This window comes from Schistocerca gregaria, chromosome 1 (assembly GCF_023897955.1).
Source record: "Schistocerca gregaria isolate iqSchGreg1 chromosome 1, iqSchGreg1.2, whole genome shotgun sequence".
In the NCBI taxonomy this organism is placed as follows: domain Eukaryota; kingdom Metazoa; phylum Arthropoda; class Insecta; order Orthoptera; family Acrididae; genus Schistocerca; species Schistocerca gregaria.
In genome coordinates, this window is record NC_064920.1 from 713,700,673 (window position 1) to 713,723,049 (window position 22,377).

The following is a 22,377-nucleotide window of genomic DNA, read 5'->3' on the forward strand; positions in this document are numbered from 1 at the left end:
ATATTTGGGTAAAAACAAAAAAACAGTGTTTGCAAAAACTAGGAACCCATATTATATAACAAAATGGCAAGCTCAAGTGCGGATGAGCTACGGTGGCGCATTCACTCAGACTCACTTCAGCACCAAGAATTCTTTATTTGTGTTCTTACCCCACCTCCAGAGCGTATTTTTTTCATCTGAGTGTGCACATGTAGCCGACGCTAAGGCCTTGTTCCCCAGAAATCTTCGGCAAAAATTTATTAATCCTACGAATCTCCTCAGCTTTTTCCTGATCATTGGTGTTGGGAACTAATTAATTTTTCTTCGCGATGTATTCCGTCACCAGAAATCAGCTGTCCTAGGAACACAGTCTCCTTCTTCTCCAACCTATATTTCTCTAAATTCACGGTAAGTCTCGCCTCCTGATACACCCACAGCAATTTTTACACATAATACAGGGCCCAACAGGATGAATAGTATTATATGTAAACGACTGAACATCAAAATTAGCTGACAAAATTATTGAAACGCACATTGTAAACAAAGGAAAACTGATTCAGCATATTCAGTGGGATCTCCTTCACAGCTATACGTATCGTTTTCTTGAGTTCAGCCAGGGGGTGAGGTTGTGTGGCGTACACTTGCCTCTTCAATTGTTCCCACAAGAAGAAATAAAGGATTCAGGCACCGCATGGAGAAGGTTCAACGGGCAATCTTATCCTGTTCGTCTAGTTTCTATACGACCTGCAGTTTGTTTGGGTGGACCTACAGATTATCATGGATGATAAGCCGCAGGGGACGATCTGTTATTGTTAGTGCCATGGCGTGTCCAGATGTATAGCAGCATAACAATGAGTACTTAAGATGAGTGCTTGACACTGTTCCTCCATTTGTTCACTGGTCTCCTGTGTCCTTCGCCCTGGACTTCTCTTCTTTGCACAGGATGCAGTAATCTAGAATTGATAAACCTACTGTACAATCGTCCGGTTATGTGGGATTTTATCAAGTAGTTCCAACTCGCAATGGCGACGAAAGACTTGCTGAAATGTGATGGAAGACACGTTATTTTTAAGTATGCCGCGCTGGTGAGCACTCGGTGGCTATAATTACAAATGACAGCCCCTCCGCAATGCAGCGAGTGCATAAATATTTCGTGCAGATGCAACAGCGACGTTTTACTACGTGACTCAAATCCTACTATTTATTCTGTCGGACCCTGTAATTGTATTCGTTCCACAACTGCTTGGCAAACATTTATAGGTATCATATCTGTATGTATTACGACAAGCTTATGACGATCTACTCACTTGCGTATAGTTTAGAGACTTTAACTTGTGTCTGTGTGACGTATGTAGTAAAAATGTTTAGGACAAAAAGTTCGAGCGGTTATTGATCTATACTCATATCATTATAACATCATTACTTAACTTTTGCTTTGCGCCCATGTCAAATTGAAGCACTGCTGAAACTTCCCGGCAGATTAAAACTGTGTGCAGGACCGAGACTCGAACTCGGGACCCTTGCCTATAACGGGAAAGTGCTCTGGTACATCACTTGCACGCGAAAGGCACAGGTCCCGAGTTCGAGTCTCGGGCCTGCACACAGTTTTAATCTGCCAGGAAGTTTCATATCAGCGCACACTCCGCTGCAGATTGAAAATCTCATTCTGAAGCACTGCTCTTTGTGTTCCTTGAATTGCTGCACAATCTTCAGATCGTCACATCTTTTGAAATAACAATCTGTGCACAGCTACAAAATCTGTCTGAGGCTGTGTGTACTGTCTGCTCAGTTTTAAGTTGTCTGACAAAAGCCTAAAAAGCCGGTTCACAGCAAAATAGAAAGTCGGCTTATAATATGTCCATGTTCCTCCTAGCACCGAAGAAATACTGAATAAATGTTCCACTATTACCATCAAAAGTGTATCTGTGTACTGGAGTCATGCACAGAAATGTGCGAAGACACCATATAGGTAAATTTTATTCATGTATTTTTATTCATGCAAGGATAATCTCGCAATATTATAAAAATTGTCATGATAATACAATGAAAAATGAATAGCTCTAAATATAAATATACACAGAATACGTAACAGGCTTTATGAGGATATGACAGCTGGTCGGTCACGGCCTTGATGAAGTAAACATCACAGAGTTTGCCTGAAGTGAGTTAGGAAAACCACAGAAAACCTATATCCGTATAACTGCACAGGGCGAACTCTATCGCGCCAAATGTGAGGTCAGTATCAGCAGCACCACCTCATACGACTGGTATCTATTGTAGAATGTTCTTTGATTTACACACAATTTGCTTTAGTGGTTGGAGGGTCACGTCCATAAACAGACCTTTTCAACCTATCCCAGGCATGTCCGGTAGGGTTCCTGGAGAACGTGCTAGTGACTCTAGTCGAGCGGTGTCGTTATTTTGAATGAAGTCATTCACAAGATGTGCACGATGGGGGCGCGAATTGTCGTCCATGAAGACGAATGCCTCGCCAATTTCTTGCCGGTATGGTTGCACTATAGGTCGGCATTCACGTATCGTATAGCCTTTACGACGCCTTCCCTGACTACCAGCGGCGTACGTCGGCCCCACATAATGAAACCCCAAAACATCATGGAACCTCCACATTGCTGCACTCGCTGGACAGTATGTCTAAGGTGTTCAGCCTGTCCGGGTTGCCTCCAAACACGTCTCCGACGATTGTCTAGTTGAAGGCATATGCGACAGTGATCGGTAAAGAGAACGTGATTCCAATCCTGAGCGGTCCATTCAGCATTTTGTATGGCCCGTCTGTACCGCGCTTAATGGTGTCGTGGTTGAAAAGATGAACCTCGCCATGGACGTCGGGGATGAAGTTGCGCATCACACAGCCTATTGCCCACAATTTGAGTCGTAACACGACGTCCTGTGACTACACGAAAAACATTATCAACACGGTGGCGTTGCTGTCATGATTCCTCCGAAGCATAATCCGTAGGTAGTGGTCATCCACTGCAGTAGTTGCCCTTGGCCGGCCTGAGCGAGGCATCTCATCGACAGTTCCTGTCTCTTATGTATCTCCTCCAAGTCCGAACAACATTGCTTTGTTTCACTCCGAGACACCTGGGCACTTCCCTTGTTGAGAGCCTTTTCTGACACAGAGTAACAGTGCGGGCGCGATCGAACCGCTGTATTGACCATCTAGGCATGATTGAACTACAGTCAACACGAGCCGTGTACCTCCTTCCTGGTGGAATTACTGGAACTGATCGGCTGTCGGACCTCCTCCGTCTAAAAGGCGCTGCTCAAGCGTGGTTGTTTACATCTTTGGGTGGGTTTAGTGACATCTCTGAACAGTCAAACGGGCTATGTCTGTGAAACAATATCTACAGTCAACGTCTACCTTCGGGATTTCTGGGAACTGGGGTGACGCAAAACGTTTTTGATGTGTATACAATTTACTTGTAAAAGCAGTAAACTGTGATCATGTTTTTCAGCAAATTTTAGTTATCCCCTTTCATTATTAATCACTGTTCCTAGCCTACAAAGTAATAGTTGTGTATTATGCATTACATGTAAGAATGTTTTCGATGCCATTTGGAGCAGACGTATTTTAGTAATCTCATTGCCTTGGGTGATTTATTACACAATTTTGTTCCCTGACAATAAATGCTGTTTTGAGTTCTCGTTTTTTTTTTTAATTTTATTCAATGATAATGTACAGACCTGCAAGTGAAATACTGGGCTGGTGCATAAGTTCCTAGAGTTTTTCCACAAGTCTAACGAATACAACAGCTACAGATAACAGAGACTTAAGTCATCAGTAACATATTATCCTTCAGTGTTTAGTTCAGGTAGCCAATGCTGGGGTAGCTTTTCGATTTCGCGATGCGTGCTTTTAACCTGAAGAACTCGTCAAGCCACTTTCGGGGCACATTCTCATCCGGATGGGAATTTCCTTGAGGTTGCCGACAGAGTGCGGAAAGGGGTGAAAATCTGAGGATACAAGATCAAGTGACTAAGGGGGATGCGGAAAAATTTCACAACCAGACACCTGTATAGCGCTTTTTGTCAGTCTAGCAGAATGCGGGAGGGCGTTATCGTGGAGTAGCATCACCTCCTGGTCGTTGTTCTTGGACTGCGTCTGTAACATGTCTCAGTTGTTGACAACAAATATCAGCACTGATGAATACAACGCCGGAAAGCAAGTCGTGGTGCACTATACCACCGCTATTCCAGCACATGCATAACATTACCTTTTGTGGATGCGCCAGTCTTCGTAATGGGTGTGTGGGTTCAACCATTCCTCTTTTCCGTATATTAACATAAGGACAACATCCCTCGTCACCAGTAATAACACAGTGTCTGAACGGTCGGAATTGTTCACGAGCCAACTGACGACGGGCAAGCACAGATGCACGTATGTCCACCCATTAATTTTTGTGATTTTAACTTAGAGTATGAAGTACATGTACACCCGATTTTTCAGCCTTCCCCATGGTATGCAAATGTCATACGATGATGAACTCATCACAGTTCATCACATCTGCCAGTTCTGGAATACAATGACGTCGATCAATGTGGATTAATGCGTTTAAACGAGTTTCATCAAACCCCGCAGGTCTTTCTGAACGCGGTGAGTTACTCATGTCAAAAGAATCCTACTTCAAACGAGATCATTTTCTTGCCATGTTCTGTCCGTTAACATTACCCCCATACACAAGCGCAAATGTTTATGGCTGCCTTCTTTGCTGTCATCCCTCTGTTGATCTCAAAGAGAAGAATATTTTCGAAATGTTCCTGTTCCTTCGCTTGGCACGCCATTTTCTAGCGCACACATCTCCACTCACACTCAGTCTCCAAATGACAATATGCAAACACAAAAAGCAACAGTGATCTACAGATAAAAAATGACAATCGATAAATAAACCCATAGCAACCGGAATACCAAGATGCAACAAAGAAGAAAAAAGCCATTAACTATTGCACCAATCTATTGTTTAATAATGTCAGTTTTCCTGATATTCACCTCAGATTGATAGATGTACTGACTTATTGCAGTAAGGATAGCTATTTACGAGGGTCACTCCAAAAGAAATGCACACTTTTTTTTTTTTAAATCCATCTTTTATTCTACATGTTTGAAAGTTTTCGCATTGGAACAATATTTTCACTTCTCAACATAATTTCCATCCCTCTCAACTGCCTTACGCCATCTTGGAACCAGAGCCAGTATACCTGCGCGGTAAAATTCTGGACCAACCTGTTGGAGCCACTGTTTGGCAGCGTGCACAAGGAAGTCATCATCTTCAAACCTTGTTCCACGAAGAGAGTCTTCCAGTTTCCGAAAGAGATGATAGTCACATGGAGCCAGGTCAGGACTGTAAGGCGGGTGTTTCAGTGTTGTCCATCCGAGTTTTGTGATCGCTTCCATGGTTTTTTTACTGACATGTGGCTGTGCATTGTCGTGCAACAGCAAAACATCCTGCTTTGCCGATGTGGTCGAATACGACTCAGTCGAGCTTGAAGTTTCCTCAGTGTCGTCACATATGCAACAGAATTTATGGTGGTTCCACTTGGCATGATGTCCACAAGCAAGTTCTTCGGAATCGTAAAACACCGTAGCAATAACATTTGCAGCAGAAGGTGTGGTTTTGAATTGTTTTTTCATCTGTGAATTTGCATGATGTCACTCCATTGATTGCCTCTTCATCTCTGGTGAAAATTGATGGAGCCATGTTTCATCACCTGTCACAATTCTTCCAAGAAATTCATCTCCAACATTCTCGGACAGTTCCAAAATTCGCTGCATACTTGTTTCTTTGTGAGCCACTGTCAACATCCTTGGAACCCACCTGGCACAAACCTTCTTTAACGCCAACACTTTCAGTATTCGGCAAACGCTTCCTTCCCCTATCCCAACATAGCGTAACAATTCGTTCACTGTGATGCGTCTGTCAGCAGTCACCAATTCGTTAAGTCTCTGCACAATGTCTGGAGTGTGTGCTGTACGAGGCCTGTCGCTGCGAGGACAATCCTCAATATTGCCTTTCCCGCTTTCATCACGTAACCTGCTTGCCCACCGACTAACTGTACTGCGATCGACAGCAGCATCTCCATACAACTTTTTCAACCTCTTGTAGATGTTTCCCACTGTCTCGTTTTCACAGCACAGGAAATCTATGACAGCACGTTGCTTCTGATGAACGTCAAGTGTAGCAGCCATCTTGAAGACATGTGAAGACATGCTGTGACACCGCCACTATCGGGAACAGGTTGAACTAAGTTTGGAAACAAGCGGGAATGATGTATCTATACACTGTAAAACTTTCACACATGCAGAATCAAAACTGTATTTTTACAAAAATAGTGCGCATTTCTTTTGGAGTGACCCTCGTATAATGAGCCCGACTACCACTTCTAGTTATTATTATTATGGACCTTTTCTGCAGTTTATAAAGCGTGTCCATGTTTTGTACCTTCGAACACCAGAAAACAATGCTATAAGTAACAATTGAGTGCATGTAGGAGTAGTATTTCACCACAAGACATTTGCTGTTACAGAGTAATGCTGAAACCCTAAGAGAATAACATGCTGATGACATTCTTTTCGCCAGTATCTGCCCTGTTAAAGACAGTCAATACTCACCCCTAAAAACTTTGTGTTTGTTACACAATGGTAAATTGTTTGTCCTCTTTGCCCTCTTTATGCTGAAGTCCATACTGTGTGTTTTCTTCATTTTGAATGGTAATTTACGACATACTGCCCTGTCGTAAACATCATTGAGGGTTTCATTTTCTTTCTCTAATAATACTTCTATTATTTTATCAGTGACTAGGTTGTTGCTGCCAGCAGCAAAGAAAAGTTTTGTCCGTGTATTATACCATCTGGAAAGCCAGTGTTATATATTAAGAAGAGGACTGGATCCAATTCATTGCCCTGAGGGACACATGTGCTTATATGATTCTTATATGATATTTGTTTCACAAAAAAACTGTCGTCAGCAGACTGTTTCTATCTTCTGCACTCTGTTTTCCTGGTAAGGTGTGAACCAATTTTTCGCTGTTCTAAATATACCTACCATTTCCTGGTTGTTTAGTGGTATTTTATGGGCAACTTGTCAAAAGCCATAGACAAGTATAACAACAGCTTGTCAATAGCTTCAAGTAGCACTTTCGCAATTTCTGTAATTGCCGGTATTGCACTTATCCCTCTTCGAAACCCAAACAGTGCTCCATTAGAAAGGTTATGTTTATTCAAGTATCTCATTAGACATCTCTTATTACTGATTCATGATATTTTTGATAATGGAGACAGTAGTGAAACTGACCTGTAGTGCCAGCCGCGGTGGCTGTTCTGTCCTAGGCGTTGCAGTTCGGAACCGCGGGACTGCTACGGTCACAGGTTCGAATCTTGCCTCGGGAATGGATATGTGTGATGTCCTTAGGTTAGTTAGGTTTAAGTAGTTCGAAGTTGTAGGGGACTGATGACCTAAGATGTTTAGTCTCATAGTGCTCAGAGCCATCTGAACCTTTTTTTTAACTGTACTTTTCAATACTTTCCGCATTACCTTTCTGTAGTAAAGGCATAGCACGTGCATCCTTTAGGTACTCTCGTAAGATTCCTCAACTAAGGAACTCATTTATTATGTTTGTTAATGGGATTCAAGCTTTTTTTGGGAAGTATCATTGTTCTTGTCATTGTGGGTTCTACAAGTGTTTTAGAAAGATTCTGAAACTTCTCCGGAATACCAGAAAAACAGATGTTTACAAAATTTGCCAATTACCAAGGCTTATATATTACTCTATCCCCATCTTATATTTGTACGTTATTATACTTGTCGACTTTTTGTTCTTGCTCTATCACATTCAACACAACTTTGCTTTTATTTGGTGCATTACATATTATTTTGTTATTACAAATTCCTCCAAACATTTATCGGTAGCGATGTTAGAAGCAATGAGAATCGCGATTCGATTGTCACCGGGAAGCTGCCTGAAACATTGAGCTCAGTACTCTCCTGCTGGACTAGGTATCTACATTATTGCCATGGTCATAATAGTTTTAAAGGATCAGCATTCCACATGCATCATGTGTGTTTCGTACAAAGCTCCACTTTTTCCATATACATCAATACACGGAGCAGGTAAATGAGACTGATGTGCCGTCCATAAATACTCGTCACTGCATCAAACAAGATTAAGCGCAGTAATATAATTTCGTGTGAGCTACGGCAGTGACCCCGACGTAAAACTAAGAAGCAAGTGTCACGTGGACTCTCTTTATGAGACAGGAACGGACCAGCCGTGCCTTAATGGCCCCAGTAAATTAGGCGGAAGCACTGGTCCCCTTTGCGGCTTCAAAACAGGTGCTGCCTTTCGGCCGTGCGTACCTTCACCTGTCCAAATATGGTCTACAGTCTAGAGTCAGCTGGCGCTTTATGAGACTTCAATCTGTGCTAATCGCGAGCCCAGGCAGGAGTTCACCCATCGTTCCCATCGTATAGTCTGTCTTGTACGTGAAGAATGTGTGAGAAATTTTGTTATCTTACTAAAACTAGCAGTGCGTCAACCATCTTTTGACAAGAATGGCTCTTCTTTATGGGTACCCGCACGTAAACAGCAACAAGGTTTTCGTAACACGCAAAGTACAGTGAAACCAAAGAAAAGAACAGGTTTAAAAATTGCCACTCGAACACTAATTAACAAACAATTCTCTTGCAGTACAAAATGTAACATTTACGAGGGGACATTTCATCAGAAGCTTTAACTGTCTAAGTAGTGTGTCATATCTCTCCATTACATTGAGAACGATATAGTTAACGTAGCGCTATTCTTTGTATTGTGTAAGCATTCAGATATCGATAATAACAATCTGAGGGTGAAACATGGGGGTGCAATTAAAAGCATTCTTCTGAAAGGAGATCTGTCTGCGAGAGTGGAAGTGGTAAAGTCGGTCGAGAGCTCGAAGACAGAACATGTGTCACGCTGCCCTCACGTCGGTGATGGCAGATCTTACCGCACTCAAGGCCTGATATCATTTATATAGCCAGGAGAGGTTTTCATGGCTTAACTACGCTTGAAGATGGAATTCAGGGTAAAATTCGCAAGTATAACGCAAAAGCAATTGCATGGTTAGGCTCGTGACTGTTAGTCAGAGTTTGCAATAATCCCATTTCTTGTTGTGAATCTTCGGGTTTTGGCGGCGAAAAGACTATTCCATTAAGTTTCGGGTGTGCAGCCACAAGAAATCTCCTTCTTCTTCTAATATTTCGGCTGTATACCGTCCAGCCATCTTCAGAGTGAGTCGCCAGACTGCCACTGCAGTTTTTTTTCTTTATTGTTATTTTAAACATCTTGTACAAAGGCGGGATGTCAGCAGCACAGTACGCTGCTCTTCAGCCTCGAGTGGTACAATATAAGACATAAGGGCGGGGGTGGGGGGTGGGGGGGGGGGGGAGTACAGATGATACAATACAAATGGCGGGCAAAAAACTGTAGACACAGAAAACAATATACACGAAGCCGTTCACACTGGACAAGAAAAAACGCTAAAACCTGTTGACACGGCGCACAAACACTGACGACTGCAACGGCACAGGTGGACGGTGGGGCTTGACGGCGGAAGAACACTAAACACAAACACGAAGGCACACACACGAGACACTGATAGCGAGGACGCCGCTGCAGTGCTCACTTCGTCCCTTTATACTCGTGTACCGCGCGACTGCGCATGCGGCCACAGATGCAAATGCGCCAGAGACGTCGGTCGGCAGCAGAGACGAGCGTAATGCAATGCTGCAATCCGAGTTGTGTCTATGACTCCGCAGTCGATCTGTGTTGGCATATCGATATAACATTGTGAGCTGCACTGTGACGACGTCTTTGTGAGTTTATTACAGCAAGTGCCGGATTCCATGATTTATCAAGATAGAAACCACTATCTCTATTAATTAAATTCGTCATCAAGCGAATTTCAATTGCCTCCTTCACTATCGAGTCCCAAAAGGATGATGTAGTTGCCAAAATTTCGACGTTGTCATACAACATACTCTGACCATTATCAGTACAGTGCTTTGCCACTGCCGACTTGTTAGGTTGCAAAAGTCGAGTGTACCTCCGGTGTTATGTGCATCTTTCTTGGGCAGTACGTGTTGTTTGTCTGATGTAAGAAAGGCCACATTCACATGGAATTTTGTAAACTCCATATTTTTGGAGCAGCAAACCATCTTTGACGGAGGCCACCAGTGCAGCTGTCTTGGATGGAGGAAAAAAATCACTTTTACTTTGTGTCTGCCGAGAATCCGTCCTATTTTTGATGAGAGGCTACCCGCATATGGCAGGAAGGCCATCGATTTAAAGGTTGTTTCATCTTCTTCTGCTTTCTTTGTGGCCTCTTTCGGTTTCATTTTCGGTGCCCTCTGTATTTGTTGTAGAGAGTACCCATTGTCTTCAAACACTCTTTGTAAGTACGAAAGTTCATCTTGCAGACTGCTTTCGTCAGAAATAATATGCGCTCTGTGGGTGTTCGTCATTGTCATTGTCTGGGCAGGATGGTGGCAGCTATTTGCACGTAAATACAGATCGGTGTGCATCGGCTTCCTATACACTCCATGTCCCAATGTGTCATCCTCTCTGCGCCGAACCAAAACATCCAAGAATGGAAGGCATCCCTTCTTTTCAGTTTCCATTGTGAACTTTATTTGATTGTGGAGGGAGTTCAGATGTCTTAAGAAGTCTTGCAAGTTGTCTTTACCATGGGGCCAAACTACAAAGTTGTGGTCAACATACCTCCAGAATACCGTGAGTTTCAAGTCAGCAGATTCAAGCGCCTTCTCCTAGAAGTCCTCCATAAATAAATTGGCCACCAGAGGGGATAAGGGACTACCCACGGCGACTCCGTCCGTCTGTTCAAAAAATTCGTGGTTAAATAAGAAATATGTGGAGGTCAGAACATGTTTATATAAAACTGAAATCTCTTTGTCAAAACTTCTTTCAATAAGTTGTAGAGATTCTGGAAGGAAGTTTTGATGTGGTGGCTTTATTTACAAAGGTTCCCCTTCCAGAACATCCCATTTCTTGCTTGTCAGAAGCCTCCTTATCCTCCAAATACTAATTGGCTCTGAGCACTATGCGACTTAACATCTGTCGTCATCAGTCGCCTAGATCTTAGAACTAATTAAACCTAACTAACCTAAGGACATCACACACCGTAGCAGTCGCGCGGTTCCGGACTGCGCGCCTAGAACCGCGAGAACACCGCGGCCGGGAAAATGATAATTATCACTCTCCACATCTAATTAATTAATAAATAGTGTGGTTATTAAATGTTAATGTAACTTTGAAATTTAAATAATCTGTTATCTGGAACTCAGCCATTGTTGATACTTATATCATTGTAATTGTCATAGTGTATTATTGGTTACGGGTTATGATGAATCTGAAGTTTTAAATAGACTTATTTTATGAAACCCCTTCTCACAAGTTATTTCGTAGTTAACACGACCCAAACAAACTCCTTTTTAATAAATTCATTCTTAGTAACAATAAGGTTTAGCCGCTACTGCCGTATGCTGCTGCAAATTGCTGTAAACCACTTGGAAAAAGTAAGTCATCTCAGGAGGCGGGTGCAAAACTTAGGGCCAAAGCATAAACACTGACACACCACAACATGTCATGTACTCTAATCCAGTAAATTCCATTGCACAAACCAGATTCTGCATCACTTGTAAATGATTATTCAAATACGCAGTCAGATAGCGTATCCAAATGTTAGTTTTAAGTTTTTCATGTGACAATCTATTGAGGGCTTAAATGACAGTGAAACTGACACTCATACAACTCGCACACAGTGTTATGCAGGTTAGTTTCCGTTTACTGATAGCTGAGCCGTGCGTGGCTCGTGTCCGTGCCATATCTCATTTGACATCCTGTTTTTAAAGTACTACAACCTCGTTATGTATATTTCAATTAATGGTGTCACTGAGTTGCCGCCTAGCCTGCCCCTGAGCGGTAGCAGCGGCGTTTATCGATATATGCCCTGGCGTATTATCTTTGCTGACTGCTATTATCTACATCTACATCTACATACATGCTCCGCAATCCACCATACGGTGCGTGGCGCAGGGTACCTCGTACCACAACTAGCATCTTCTCTTCCTGTTCCACTCCCAAACAGAACGAGGGAAAAATGACTGCCTATATGCCTCTGTACGAGCCCTAATCTCTCTTATCTTATCTTTGTGGTCTTTCCGTGAAATGTAAGTTGGCGGCAGTAAAATTGTACTGCAGTCAGCCTCAAATGCTGGTTCTCTAAATTTCCTCAGTAGCGATTCACGAAAAGAGCGCCTCCTTTCCTCTAGAGATACCCACCCGAGTTCCTGAAGTATTTCCGTAACACTCGCGTGATGATCAAACCTACCAGTAACAAATCTAGCAGCCCACTTCTGAATTGCTTCTATGTCCTCCCTCAATCCGACCTGATAGGGATCCCAAACGCTCGAACAGTACTCAAGAATAGGTCTTAGTTGATAAGCGATCTCCTTTAAAGATGAACCACATCTTACCAAAATTCTACCAATGAACCGAAGACGACTATTGGCCTTCCCAACAACTGCCATTACATGCTTGTGCCACTTCATATCGCTCTGCAATGTTTCGCCCAAATATTTAATCGACGTGACTGTGTCAAGGGCTATACTACTAATGAAGTATTCAAACATTACAGGTTTCTTTTTCCTATTTGTCTGCATTAATTTACATTTATCTACATTTAGAGTTAGCTGCCATTACACCAATCACAAATCCTGTCCAAGTCATCTTGTATCCTCCGACAGTCACGCAATGACGACACCATCCCGTACACCACAGCATCATCAGCAAACAGCCGCACATTGCTATCCACCCTATCCAAAAGATCATTTATGTAGATAGAAAACAACAGCGGACCTACCACACTTCCCTGGGGCACTCCAGATGACACCCTCACCTCTGATGAACACTCACCATCGAGGGCAACGTACTGGGTTCTCTTACTTAAGAAGTCTTCGAGCCACTCACATATTTGGGAACCAATCCCATATGTTCGTACCTTAGTTAGGAGTCTGCAGTGGGGCACCGAGTCAAACGCTTTCCGGAAGTCAAGGAATATGGCAATCGTCTGATACCCTTCCTCCATGGTTCGCATGATGAAAAAGTCCTGCTGATGCATGGACAGCAACTTCTCTGTCTCAAGTAAATTCATTATATTCGAACTGAGAATATGTTCGAGAATCCTACAAAAAACTGATGTTAAGGATATTGGTCTGTAATTTTGAGGATCCGTCCTTGTACCCTTCTTATATACAGACGTCACCTGCGCTTTTTTTTTCAGTCGCTCGAGACTTTACGTTGGGCAAGAGATTCGCGATAAATTACTTCCCGGTTGTCGTGTGTTCTTAGTTAGTTGGGATCTGCCAGTCAGAGAATTCGAACGTGCCTGCAGTGCAGTCCGGACCTGGCAATCACAGAGTTGGGACGTGGCAGTAGTGGGTCGCGTTTGAGCAGTGGTGAGGCTTGGATAGCCATGACTCGCCCGACCGTCGCCGGCACGTATCAGTTGAAACGGGGACGGTCTTGGTTGGTCGTCGGTTGGTCGTCTTACCGGACGACGTGTATTTGCTCGCCGGTCGCTTATGGGTTGGCGGTGAGTGTCTCAACTCGAGGTTCGGGTCGTGTCATTGCTTTTAGTATTGGTTGCGTTTTTCGTCCTAGTGTTTGTGTAATTGTGTGTAGCTTGTGATGTCGACTGCTCAGTTATTTTGGTGCTGTCTCTGTGTTGGTGTGCGAGGAGTCGGTCGGTTGGTATGGCTAGGAAATCTTCGCGGGGCGCATTGCTCCGGGCCCCTTGGCGCTCTCTAGGCAGTGTCAGCGTGTGTGTGAGATGTTCCGATTCCTACGAGGTTCGTGGCTCACCGACCCAGGACATCAACGTTGAGTGGTGATTTAATTACCGAATCCAGCCTGTTCACTTTGTGCCGTTGGTATTCATGGTTGGTTGTTGGGGGTATTCCCGTGAGCAAGAGGGAGTGTTCGAGCTGGCGAAAGTTTGGCCACCATCCGGAGACGTTTAACTGTATTTTGGTTATTTGAAGTCCAAGTGCTCCAGTGGAATTTTCTGCCTTGTGGCCGTTAGCCTTCCAGCTACTTGACCTGGCTGCTGGCGTAAAATTCAGGCAGTGTCCTTTCCTCATCGTGTTGTCGCTGTCCACCAAGTTTGTGTAGTTTTGACAGCTTATGCATACTTGGTTGTGAGCGGCTACGCCTTTTACACTTTCGCTTTGGTGTTCCTTGTGTACTGGTCGGGTGGAAAGCAAGTCGTCTTGTCGGTGAGTCCGTTGACTGTCTCTTGGTTGGGTTGCCGGCGGATCGGATATTCCTGGGCCGACTACCTGTCTCCTCGAAGCGAAAGTTAATATTTCAAGCGTTGCTTGACCCCGGAAACTTCTGAGCGCCGTTGGCTGTACTGCCTTTTTTTATTGGTCCTTGCGTATTTTAATGGCTGATAGCCGATGGTTTCAATTTGTCTGCTTTTAGCTGGGTTTTAAATAATGGACCTTCAGCCGTTTCAAAATATTTTTTGGATAAAGCTTTGGGCCTTCCGCCTTTTGAAAACGTATTGTAGTTATGTTTTTAAATTATGGGCCCTCAGCCTTATTTGTTAAGTCTTGGATTGTTTGGGCCTTCAGTCTCATTTAAAAAAAACTATGTTCATCAGTCCCCAATAACTTAGAACTACTTAAACCTGACTAATCTATGGACATCACACAACACCCAGTCATCTCGAGGCAGAGAAAATCCGTGACCCCGCCGGGAATCGAACCCAGGAACGCGGGCGTGGGAAGCGAGAAAGCTACCGCACGACCACGAGCTGCGGACTGTGTTTTTAAATTACACGCCTTCAGTAAGTTTGGAAATTAAAGAGGTTGTGCCCTTAAGGCATAAGATAGTGAGACATATTCAGTCGATAGTTAAGCTTGGAAATTTAGGCTGTAATGTTTGGCCAACTAAATAAAGTTATTGTTCGAGTGTTACTGATAGCCGCTAATTTTTGGCATCTTTCCACAATTCCAATTACCTGTTTTGTTTTGCGGGTTTAGCAGGGCGTCTCAATAGCTCAAGTTGTTTATAGCGTCCATTTTCACAGACGAACATAGATATATTGCTTGTACATACGTTACAACTGTGACTGTCCTATTTGATGAAGTTCATTGCTGTAACTGAGGTTTCGAACTGAGGCAGATCTCTTGCATGTTCGACACTATGCTGACGTCAGTGTGAGGGCGCTCCTATGCTGAGAGGGAAATGTCTTCTGGAGCGCCTCCCATACATCGTTGCGGATTGCAGCGAGCTCTCTCTAACGTCTGTCATATCGATATGCTTTGCCGACTATTGTGGGCGCCACGATCTGTGGAAGATGCCACAATAATCGAGTTTCTAATTGATGAGTTCATCCACTCATGGGGCACACACTCCTTCAGCATGGGAATACCCAACAACACACAAATTCTGCGACATCTGCAACAATGCAAAGCCTTGAGTTCACTGTCATCGTTTATCCTCTATACAAACCCGACTTGGTCCCATATCAAACTCTAGCCAAAAGCTTACATACTGAATCTCCTTTCGCTACGCAACCAAATAGTAACTAACACCAAAAGCTAGCTGTAAAATAAGATTTATAAGTAGCATTTTTATCCAGCCAATTATATTTCCCGAGACTAACAACAAATCGTACTAAAAGTCGATTTTTGCAAAGAGCTTTGATACTGTTACGTTAGTTTCGCAGCATGCTTAACGTTTTTCGTGTTTTCAGTTCCAAACTTGAGACGTTTAATCTTTTCTGTATACATGTTCTCGTTCAGTCTGCGGCGTTTGTGAATTAACACGACGATACTGTTATGTTTTCATGACGTCACGAGTCCATGTTGTGATTGGTTGACAGAAGAAAACTGAACAACCACTATCGGCGAGGACCATTCGCAACCGTCTCCATGAAGCTGGGCTACGGTCCCGCATACCGTTAGGCCGTCTTCCGCTCACGCCCCAACATCGTGCAGCCCGCCTCCAGTGGCGTGGCGACAGGCGTGAATGGAGGGACGAATGGAGACGTGTCGTCTTCAGCGATGAGAGTCGCTTCTGCCTTGGTGCCAATGATGGTCGTATGCGTGTTTGGCGCCGTGCAGGTGAGCGCCACAATCAGGACTGCATACGACCGAGGCACACAGGGCCAACACCCTGCATCATGGTGTGGGGAGCGATCTCCTACACTGGCCGTACACCTCTGGTGATCGTCGAGGGGACACTGAATAGTGCACGGTACATCCAAACCGTCATCGAACCCATCGTTCTACCATTCCTAGACCGGCAAGGGAACTTGCTGTTCCAACAGGACAATGCACGTCCGCATGTATCCCGTGCCACCGAACGTGCTCTAGAAGGTGTAAGTCAACTACCCTGGCCAGCAAGATCTCCGGATCTGTCCCCCATTGAGCATGTTTGGGACTGGATGAAGCGTCGTCTCACGCGGTCTGCACGTCCAGCACGAACGCTGGTCCAACTGAGGCGCCAGGTGGAAATGGTATGGCAAGCCGTTCCACAGGACTACATCCAGCATCTCTACGATCGTCTCCATGGGAGAATAGCAGCCTGCATTGCTGCGAAATGTGGATATACACTGTACTAGTGCCGACATTGTGCATGCTCTGTTGCCTGTGTCTATGTGCCTGTGGTTCTGTCAGTGTGATCATGTGATGTATCTGACCCCAGGAATGTGGCAATAAAGTTTCCCCTTTCTGGGACAATGAATTCACGGTGTTCTTATTTCAATTTCCAGGAGTGTATATAAAGCAGTTCATGACATCCATTCTTACAAATTTCAAAACTCCGCCATCTCTCTCCCCACATCCACCACTACTGGCGGCTCACCTGCAACTGCACAACGCTACGCGCTGTTCACATCCAACTGCCCAACACTACAATCGCGGCGAGTATTACAACAATGCCAACCAGCCACTGACTGCACACAGCACAGCCAGTGATTTTTCATACAGAGCGCTATGTGGCGTTACCAATAAAAAAACCTAAACAGCCTACTTACAACTTTTAGGAGAAGGAAATCTTGCAGTTGTACGTTTCGGGTAGAAGTATGAACAGAGAAAAATATAAAAACCTTTATTAGTGTAGAAAACCTAGTTTCGATGATGCTGGGACGACTGTTGACTGTCACCTAACCTCTAGGTGTGTGAGTGATTGCATGATAGGAAGACATGCAATGCATAACTGTGGAACACTTCGAGCAATTTCAGAGAAATGTGATACATAATTGATAGGGGTAAGAAATACTGAGGAGCTATGAGCCCCTACCACTCCTGGGGATGTTGATGATAAGGTAGGGAAGGAAAAGACGTAAGTGTAACTCTGGAACTCGCGGAGAAATTTCGACCAGCCTTAAGTTACATACGTCTTACTGCGTCGGAAAAGGGAATGCGGTACTACGAGAGAAGAGCATGGGTCGGCCTGAAAAAGGTGATATGTGAAAATAATCTAAAGCGATCGATATTAGTGTCGAACACATAGATTTTGACATGTCTAGGCCGTTTGGTGACAGCTGTGATGACATCTCACACCAATGTGTTTGGTTCGGGTGAAGAGGGAAGGTGTGTGTAAAAGGATCGAAAACGAAAAATGTTGGTGGTTAATCCACGTTATTTGAAGTTCCTAAGCTAATTGGTGATAGTCCTGATTACATTTTACGTCTAATGGTTGTTTAGGTTGACGTATAAAAATAATCGGAACTGAATGAAACTGCTTTTTAGAGGTCGCTACTGCGGCAGCAATAGGGACGTTTCTCCTGAAGCGATGTTGGTGGCGCGCGAAGGAGGTATTTGTAAAAATGGTAGTAAGTAAATTAGCTAGTGATCAACAAAATATTACTGAAACTAGTCCCCCATGCAACAGCTGGACACCAAGAAAACTTACTTCACACAGATTACATACGAAAAAAGAGCAACGCTTTAGAAGAGCCATGCGCGTAAGAAGGGAAGTTGATGGAAGTGACCAAAAAAATGACAATTTTCGATTTATTTTTTATTTGTTAGTCAACTAGTGGAAAATAAGTTCACGAAGTTTCAATGTTAAAATCGCATCACAAGTGCCTGAAAACTAATTAAAAGTGTGACGCGGCCTCGTTGCCACGCCCATGTTTTGAAGCAACACCTCAGTACCAGCTCAGTGAACAAGAATTCTGTGTATTACTTTCAACCAAACGTGAGCGGGATACACCTAGAAGCCCGTGATACATACTCTTTGGTTTTATAGATCGATCATCTTTGACTCTGTTCCGTAACTTATAAACAATAACAAACTAACTGCATCGTTTATGACGAAGCAATTCTTTGTTTGCCTTGTGATACCGACGGAGATTTACACAAGTGTTCGATTCTTTCTTCATTCAGTTATGCCATGATCACAAAGAGTGTATAAAAATTGGTTAAACTGCGTTTGAATAAGTTAGTGAATGAGAGACGTGAGAAACAACGACGAACAACCAGCGATGAGGCTACGTTCGAAGTAAGAGCATCTGCCGAAAATGTGAACTCGTCTCCTAGCAGCTCCAAGCGAAACATTGGTGAGGTGGATGGTGCATGCTACACTGATGAATCTCGGTACACTGAATTTAGATTACTTCACCTCGAATTATTGACTGCAGCAGTGAAATTTTCTTGTGTTTGTAAGACGTGTGGTAGTGATAACATTCAGCTTATAGATGATGGTAAGGGAGTAGGATTAGCAGCCATCCTGCATATTGTGTGCAAAAAATGCGATGCTGATAGCTCATTCAAAAATTCTAAATGTAACAACTGGTACTATAAAGCTAATATGAGGTTTACCTCTGGAGTGAGGTACATTGGAATTGGGAGAGGAGGGGGAAGTTATGGTGTGAAATAATGAATATGCCAGCGCCATGTCTGAGATTTACACAAATAAACTGTGTACTGGAAAACATAATTTCTGACGTGTGTGAGGACAATATGATAGCTGCTACAGTAGAAGCTGTTGCAGACAATGACCCGCTAGATGAGAACGATTCTGGTCATGTTAGAACAGATCTTGTTGTATCATGTGTTGGTACATTCATGAAAAGCGGGCATACGTCTTTATGTGGTATGTCAAGTATCATAAGTATCGGCACAGGTAAGGTACTAGATGTTCAAGTTATGAACAAATTCTGCCATAACTGTGCACTTAGTGGAGAATGTGAAGAAGATGCAAAAGGACATAACTGCAGCAAAACATTTTCTGGTTCTGGTGGTGGTATGGAAGGAGCTGGTATGCAAATTGTTTTTAAAAGATCTGTCATGGAACGTGGTGTCAGATATGTGAAATATCTTGGAGATGGTAACTCCAGGGCATTCAAGTCTGTGAATGAGAGCAAACCTTATGGAGTACTTTCAATTGAGGAACTTGAATGCATAGGTCACATCCAAAAGAGAATGGGCTCAATATTGAGGAAACTTGTCAGTACCATTGAGGGCAAAAAGTTGGAAGATGCAAAAGGCATAGGTGGACACATCATACTCACAAACAAGATGAAATATTCTCCTAAAGTGTATGATGGCAAGGCCATGAGACGGAAACTATTCAGTGTAAATAAAAAGAAAAGAGCAGTAGGGGCTAAATATTTCCACATGTTGTCAACACATGAACACCAATTTCATCATCTGTGCCACATTAGCTTCTGTAAATATTTACAAGCTCAGAGGGATAACAACCCCTACATTAACAAGGAGAGGCTTCCAAGTTGTATCCTGTATCTTGCCAAGCCCACTTACGTGTTTCTGTTCGATCCTGCCCTTGTCAAAAAATGTGTCCATGGCAAAACCCATAATCCAAATTAGTCTCTAAATTTACTCACATGGAAATGAAGCCCTAAAAACACATTTGTATCTGTTACAGTTGTCATAATTGCAACTTACGATGCCGTTATTGTATTTAATGATGGGAACGTCGAGAGAGTGCAGGTATTAAAAAGAATGGGCTTCAAGGTAGGACATTTTACTCAAGATATCCTGAAAAAAAATACATTCACAGCACGACACTGCAGCTAAAAAGTCGGTTGAAGACCTGGGAAAGGACAGAAGACACACAACAAGAAACCAGAAAAGAAGCCTTGAAGGGAAAAACGACTCAGAGTACAAACGTGGTGCCATCTGAAGATGAGACATAAGAGAAAAAGTTAGGTTGAACTTTAAATTCAGTTTCCTGAAAAGTTTGTTTTTAAAAGTTTATGTACCTTTTCCTCGGATTCTATTAAAACTAGACATATGAAATTTTGTACACATATTTCTGTAAAGCTAAGAAACATTGTTTCAAGAGAAAATTTTCAAATTCTGATTGCAAGCTGAGATATGTGGCAAAGGGCTTGGAATTTTGATTGAATTTAAAATTGTACTTGTGGAATTATAATTAAAAAATTATGAAAATTCTTCTATTTGACCAGTTCCAAAAAACCACACAAGAGAAGCTTACAACGTATAAAGAGAAGAAGTAGAGAATTTTTTGTTGAAATCTCTTGAATACTTTCCGTGAAAAAGCAACATGCATTATTATTTGAAAATAGAACTTCAAATTACATTTAAAAATTTGAATATATATAATCAAAGGATTTTATATGTAAATGTGATAGTTGTATGTAAAGCGTGGTACAAAATTTCATTGTCATAGCTCAAAAACTGTGGATTTGGTGCATTTTTGAAATAGTGTGTGTTTTTCATCAACGTTCCCCCTTAAGGTGAATGTTATACCTGATTGTTGTTAGTTATTTGCATGTAAGTGCGGATGCTCCCATCCCTTGTCAGCTGCTTGTATGCGATGTATAACATGGCAAATGTCAAAGCCTTCCTCGTCTGGGTTAAATCGAATAAAGTGACATCCTAATTCGGCCTCTATGTCTGCTTTTGTCCTTTTGTGCATCCCGATCTCTATGGCCGTTTTCATCACATTCAACAGCAATTCGATGTGTTGTAAAACATAGGTCGATTCTGTATCGTCCAAGAACCGGATACTAGAGCTGTACTCGTAGATTTGGAAGGTGCTCAATGATTGCGACAATGGTTTTTTGTTCTTTAGTCCTTTCAGATAGGTGGACATCCAAGTGGGAATCATGTATTACGTTACGTACGATCGTTTCTGGAGACACTGTCCTATGTTTCTGTAATAAGGTGATGGGCCACTTTCATTGATGAAGAGTCGCTGACGGATGCGTTACTTTAACGCTCGTGTTCTGTGGAATACGGAGTTGTTTGAATGGCCTGATGTCGTTTCTGTCGACATTCTTGGTAATTGCTTTTCTCGGTTGCCTGTAACGCAGTATTTTGGCGATGTCGGTTCCTTGAAACCACCTGTTCTGTTGTACATCCTCCTCCATCTTCCTTATTATATGCAGGTGCAGGTGTAGTTTTTACTTGCTTTATTGCGTTTTTCGTGCCACATGTAACATTGAGCAGCGTTTCCATTTCGAAATGTGCAATTGGGCAGCATTTTCCTTAACAAATGGCCACATTTTAGCAATACAGAGTAACTGCTGAACACACGCTTTCTCAGTGCCTAACGGGACATGTTGTCAGCAGATGAACACCCTATTCATCATCTGTGCCACGTTAGCTCGTGTAAATATCTACAAGCTCAGAGGGATAACAACCCCTACATTCACAAGGAGAGGTTTCCAAATTGTATCCTCGATTTTTTCACGCTCACTTACAGGTTTCTGGCCGATCCTGCACTTTACAAAAAGTGTGCCCATGGCAAAACCTAAAATCCAAATTAGTCTCTAAACTCACTAATACTGAAACGATGCCCTAAAAACACATTTCCATCTGCTGCAGTTGTCAGAATTGCAACTTATGACGCAGATATTGTATTTAATGATGGGAACGTCGGTAGGATGAAGGTATTAGAAAGAATGGGCTTCAAGGGAGGGAATTATACTGAAGACTACATCAGCTCCTGGGTACCCCTTACCATCCGGTACCTGCTTTCGGAATCTCTGTCTGACCATGAAGTAGTGTAACTGAAATCGTCCCGTATCACCCAACCTTTTCCAAGTTTACTTCCTCCTCCTCTTGTGATTCTTGAACTGAGTATTCGCTATTACTAGCTGATATTTGTTACAGAATTCAATTAATCCTCTCCTCTCTCATTCATTGTCCCAAGCCCGCAACCTTTCTTTTTACTCCAGACCCTACAGCTGCATTCCAGTCCTCACGACTATCAAATCAAATTTTCATCTCCCTTTACGTACTGTATTACCCTTTCAATATCTTCACATACTTTATCTATCTCTTCACCTTCCGGTTGCGTCGTCGGCATGTATATTTTAAC